Raw genomic sequence first — 5,466 nt, 5'->3', positions numbered from 1 at the left:
CTCTCTCCGTAATGATATTATGAACATGTTGCACAATATTGGGAGAGAATGAAATTAATGATTAGAAATTGTCCCGCTCATGGCTTGAGTCTTTGGATGATTATACAAATCTTCTACGCTGGCTTGAATTTCGTTTCTAGAAATATCTTGGACTCCGCCTCATGTGAAACATTCATGGAAATCACGTTAGGAGAAGCCACAAAACTCCTAGACAATATCATGACGAACTACTCTCAGTGGCACACTGAAAGGTCACCTACTAGTAAGAAGGTACACGCTATAGAAGAAATTAACTCGTTGAGTGCTAAGATGGATGAGTTAATGAATTTGGTTGCTAGTAGAAGTGTTCCTTTAGGTCACCTTGTCTTCCTTGATTGAGAGTAGCAACGCTAGCTTGGATGTTAATTTTGTTGGTAGGAATAATTTTGGCAACAACAATGCTTTTAGAGGAAACTATGTTTCTAGGCCTTTTCCTAGTAACCCCTCTAATAACTTTGGCAACTCCTACAAAAATACTCATGGAAATTACAATAGATTACCCTCTGATCTAGAGAGTAATATCAAAGAGTTTATCAACTCGCAAAAGATTTTCAATGCGTCCATAGAGGAAAAACTACTCAAAATTGACGATTTGGCTAGGAGCATTGATAGAATGTCTAGTGATATTGATGCTTTGACAGTTAGATGTGCTCCTCCCAAGATCAATATGGTTGAAGCTTTGAAAGCTATGCGTGTTTCCATGAGTGAGAGCAAAGAAAGAACCGCCCCAATTTGTGCTAGACATGAATGGCTTAAAAGGGCATGTTCTCGTGATAAGAATCACGAAGATCTTAAAGTGCTTGGTGTGACTCCCATTGAATCTTTGTTTTCTTGTGTCAAACCTAATGATTATGGGGCTGGATATGAATCCACTTTGGTTGAAAAACGCCCAAATGATTCGGAGTCCACCTATCTTGATGCTAAAAGCATTGAAAGTGGAGTAAAAGATAATAAAACCTTGAGCAGTAATGAAACTACCACTTTGGATTTCAAGGAATTCAATTATGATAGTTGCTCTTTGATTGAATGAATTTCCTTGATGCAATCCATGCTAAACTCTCCACACTCTTCTAGCCAAAACAAGGCCTTTACCGATCATATCGTCGATGATATGATAAAATCTCTTGGAGAGAACCTTATGTTGGAAGTTTCTATCCCTAGAAAGCTTCGTGATGAGTGGGAACCTACTATCAAAATCAAAATCAAAAACTATGAATGCAATGCTTTGTGTGATTTGGGTGCTAGTGTTTTCGCGATTCCAAAATCTTTATGTGATGTTCTAGGTTTTAATGAGATTGAGTAGTGTTCTCTTAATTTGCATCTTGCGGATTCTACTGTCAAGAAACCCATGGGAAGGATCAATGATGTTTTTATTATTGCAAATAGGAACTATGTACCCGTGGATTTCATTGTGCTTGACATTGATTGCAATCCTACATGCCCTATCATTCTTGGTAGACCTTTCCTAAGGACTATCGGTGCTATCATCGATATGAAGGAAGGGAATATTAGATTTCAATTTCCTTTAAAGAAGGGCATGGAGCATTTTACTAGAAAGAAAATAATATTGCCTTATTAAACCATGATGAGGGTTACTTATGGTTTGAGCACCAAAGACGACGATACGTGATTCTATCGCCTTATGTCTAGCTAAGGGCGTTAAACAATAGCGCTTGTTGGGAGGCAACCCAATGAATTTATCTTTTTCTTTCTGTTTTGTTGCGTCCACACCATCATAATTCTGTTATGATTGTGTCTTTTGTGTTTCTTTTTGTGTTTGAGCCAAGCAAAACCTTTATGACTAGTCTTGGTGATGGTTGTTTGATCCTGCTGGAAAAAGACATAAACTTTTCGCTCACGAGATTATTTTTCATTTTTATTCAGAAAGATGTTTTGAGTTGATTCTTTTTGCTGCTGGTTGACATGCCTTTTTCCTAGGAAGTCATAATTTTTCAGAATTTGTGAGGTAACATAAGTTTAGGAAGTATACAGATTGCTACAGAATGGTCTGTTTTTACACATTCTGTTTTTGTTGAGTTGGTTGCTTGTTTTGATGAAACTATGGATAGTATCGGGGGGGGGGGGGGGGTACTAGCCATGGAAAAGTGATAATACATTAATCTAACACCAATATAAATAGAAATCAAGATTGCTACAATACCTAAAGAGGTGGTAGTTTGTTTTCTTGTGCTAATGTTATCACGAGATTCTGTTTAAGTTTTGTGTTGTGAAGTTTTCAAGTTTTGGGTGATGTTCTTGTGGACAAAGGGATAAAGAGTGGAAAGAGCTAAAGCTTGGTGATGCCCAAGGCATCCCAAGCCAAATTCAAGGACACCAAAAATCCTAAGCTTGGGGATGCCCCGGGAAGACATCCCCTGTTTCATCTTCAATCCATCGGTAACATTACTTGGAGCTATATTTTTATTCACCACATGATATGTGTTTTGCTTGGAGCGTCTTGTATCGTAGGAGCCTTTTCTTCTTTTTTTTGTGTCATAATCATCCTTGATGCACACCTTTTGAGAGATACATGCACTCATCGTGAATTTTCTAGAATGCTCATCGTGCTTCACTTATATCTTTTGAGCTAGATATTTTTGCTCTTTGTGCTTCACTTAGATCTTTTAGAGCACGATGGTGCATGACTTGGTAGTTGGTTTGTGGTATGAAAATAGTCCGAAAGGTGATAGGTACCCAAAGAGGATACAAAAACTTCCATCTTCATGAGCATTGAGTAGAAAGAGAAGTTTGATTCCTCTCAATTAGTTTTGAGACGTGGATTTGGTAATATTAAGAGTTATGTTAGTAGGTTGTTGTGAATCTAGAAATAGTTGTGTTGAAGTTAGTGATTCCCGTAACATGCACGTATGGTGAACCGCTATGTTAGTAAGTCGGAGCATAATTGACTTATTGATTGTCATCCTTTGTGTTGCGGTCGGGATCGCGCGATGGTTAACACCTACCAACCCTTCCCCTAGGAGTATGCGTTTAGCACTTTGTTTCGATTACTAATAAAAACTTTCGCAACAAGTATGTGAGTTCTTCATGACTAATGTGAGTCCATGGTATAGATGCACTTTCACCTTCCACCATTGCTAGCCTCTCTAGTATCGCGCAATTTTCGCCGGTGCACAAACCCACCATATGCCTTCCTCAAAACAGCCACCATACCTACCTAATATGGCATTTTCATAGCCATTCCGAGATATATTGACATGCAACTCCCATCGTTCCGTCTCATGACTTGTGCAGTCACTCTCATATTGCCATTGCATGATCATAAGATAGCTAGGGAGATGTTTCAACGTCATACGCCAAGCTAGATCATTGCACATCCCGGTACACTGCCAGAGGCATTTCCTATAGAGTCATCGTCGTTCTAAGCTTTGAGCTGTTAGTAAATAGAAGTGTGATGATCATCATTATTAGAGCATTTTCCCATCTGAGGAAATAAAAAAAAGAGGCCAAAGTTGCCCACATAAAAAAAGGGGAGAAAAAATAGGCCCAAGAGCCCAAACAAAAAAAGAGAAAAAGAGAGAAGGGACAATGCTACTAACTTTTTCCACACTTGTGCTTCATAATAGCACCATGTTATTCATGATTGAGAGCCTCTTGTTTTGTCACCACCATATACTAGTGGGAATCTTTATTTTATAACTTGGCTTGTATATTCCAATGATGGGCTTCCCCAAATTGCGCTAGGTCTTCGTGAGCAAGCAAGTTGGATGCACACCCACTAGTTCTCCTTTCGAGCTTTCACATACTTATAGCTCTAGTGCATACTTTGTATGGCAATCCCTACTCATTCACATTGATATCTATTAAGGGGCATCTCCATAGCCCTTTGATACGCCGAGTCAATGTGACCATCTCCTCCTTTTTGTCTCACAACCACCACACTCTATTCCACCTATAGTGCTATATCCATGGCTCACGCTCATGTATTGCGTGATAGTTGTAAAAGGTTTGAGAAAGTAAGAGTGTGAAAACAATTACTTGGCCAATACCGGGGTTGTGCATGATTTAAATTAGTTGTGCGCGGATGATGGAGCATAGCCAGACTATATGATTTTGTAGGGATAACTTTCTTTGGCCTTGTTATTTCAAAAGTTCATGGTTACCTTGCTAGTTTGCTTGAAGTATTATTATTTTCATGTCAATAGCAAACTATTGTTTCGAATCTTACGGATCTGAACATTCATGTCACAAGAAAGAAGTTACAAAGGACAACTATGCTAGGTAGCATTCCACATCAAAAATTCAGTCTTTTTCACTTCCCTACTCAAGGACGAGCAGGAGTTAAGCTTGGGGTTGCTTGATACGTCTCCAACGTATCTATAATTTTTCATGGTTCCATGCTATTATCTTGTCAAACTTTGGATGTCTTGTATGCCTTTTATATCTTTTTTGGGACTAACTTATTAACTCAGTGCCAAGTGCCAGTTCCTGTTTTTTCCGTGTTTTCACCCTTTTCAGAGGAGGATTTTAAATGGTGTCCAAACGGAATAAAACTTCCAAAAATATTTTTACCGGAACAGAAGATACGCACGAGACTTGAGAACCAAGGCAGGGGCCACCAGGGGACCCCACAAGCCCCCTAGGCGCGGCCAGGGGGGCGCTCCTAGCAGGCTTGTGGGCCCCCTGTGGCTCGTCTGCCCTACCTCTTTTGCCTATAAATTCAGAAAAACTCCAAAACTGCGAGAGAGATCTATGAAAACAGTTTTCCGCCGCCGCAAGCTTCTGTCTCCGCAAGATCCCATCTGGGGCACATTCTGGTGCCCTGCCGAAGGGGGGATTCAGATGCGGAGGGCTTCTTCATCAACACCATGACCTCCCCGATGATGCGTGAGTAGTTCACCATAGACCTTTGAGTCCATAGCTAGTAGCTAGATGGCTTCTTCTCTCTCTTAGATATTCAATACAAAGTTCTCCATGATCTTCATGGAGATCTATCCGATGTAATCTTCTTTTACGGTGTGTTTGTCGAGATCCGATGAATTGTTGATTTATGATCAGATTATCTATGAATCTTATTTGAGTTTCTTCTGATCTCTTATATGCATGATTTCATATCCTTGTAATTATCTTCGAGTTGTGGGTTTTGTTTGGCCAACTTGATCTATGATTCTTGCAATGGGAGAAGTGCTTGGTTTTGGGTTCATACCGTGCGGTGACCTCACCCAGTGACAGAAGGGGTAGCGAGGCACGCATCATGTTGTTGCCATCAAGGGTAAAAAGATGGGGTTTTCATCATTGGTTTGAGTTTATCCCTCTATATCATGTCATCTTGCTTAAGGCGTTACTCTGTGTGTCATGAACTCAATACACTAGATGCATGGTGGATAGCGGTCGATGTGTGGAGTAATAGTAGTAGATGTAGAAAGTATCGGTATACTTGTCTCAGACGTGATGCCTATATGTATGATC

The sequence above is a fragment of the Hordeum vulgare genome, chromosome 2H, assembly GCF_904849725.1.
Source record: "Hordeum vulgare subsp. vulgare chromosome 2H, MorexV3_pseudomolecules_assembly, whole genome shotgun sequence".
In the NCBI taxonomy this organism is placed as follows: Eukaryota; Viridiplantae; Streptophyta; class Magnoliopsida; order Poales; family Poaceae; genus Hordeum; species Hordeum vulgare.
This window is presented reverse-complemented; position numbering follows the sequence as displayed.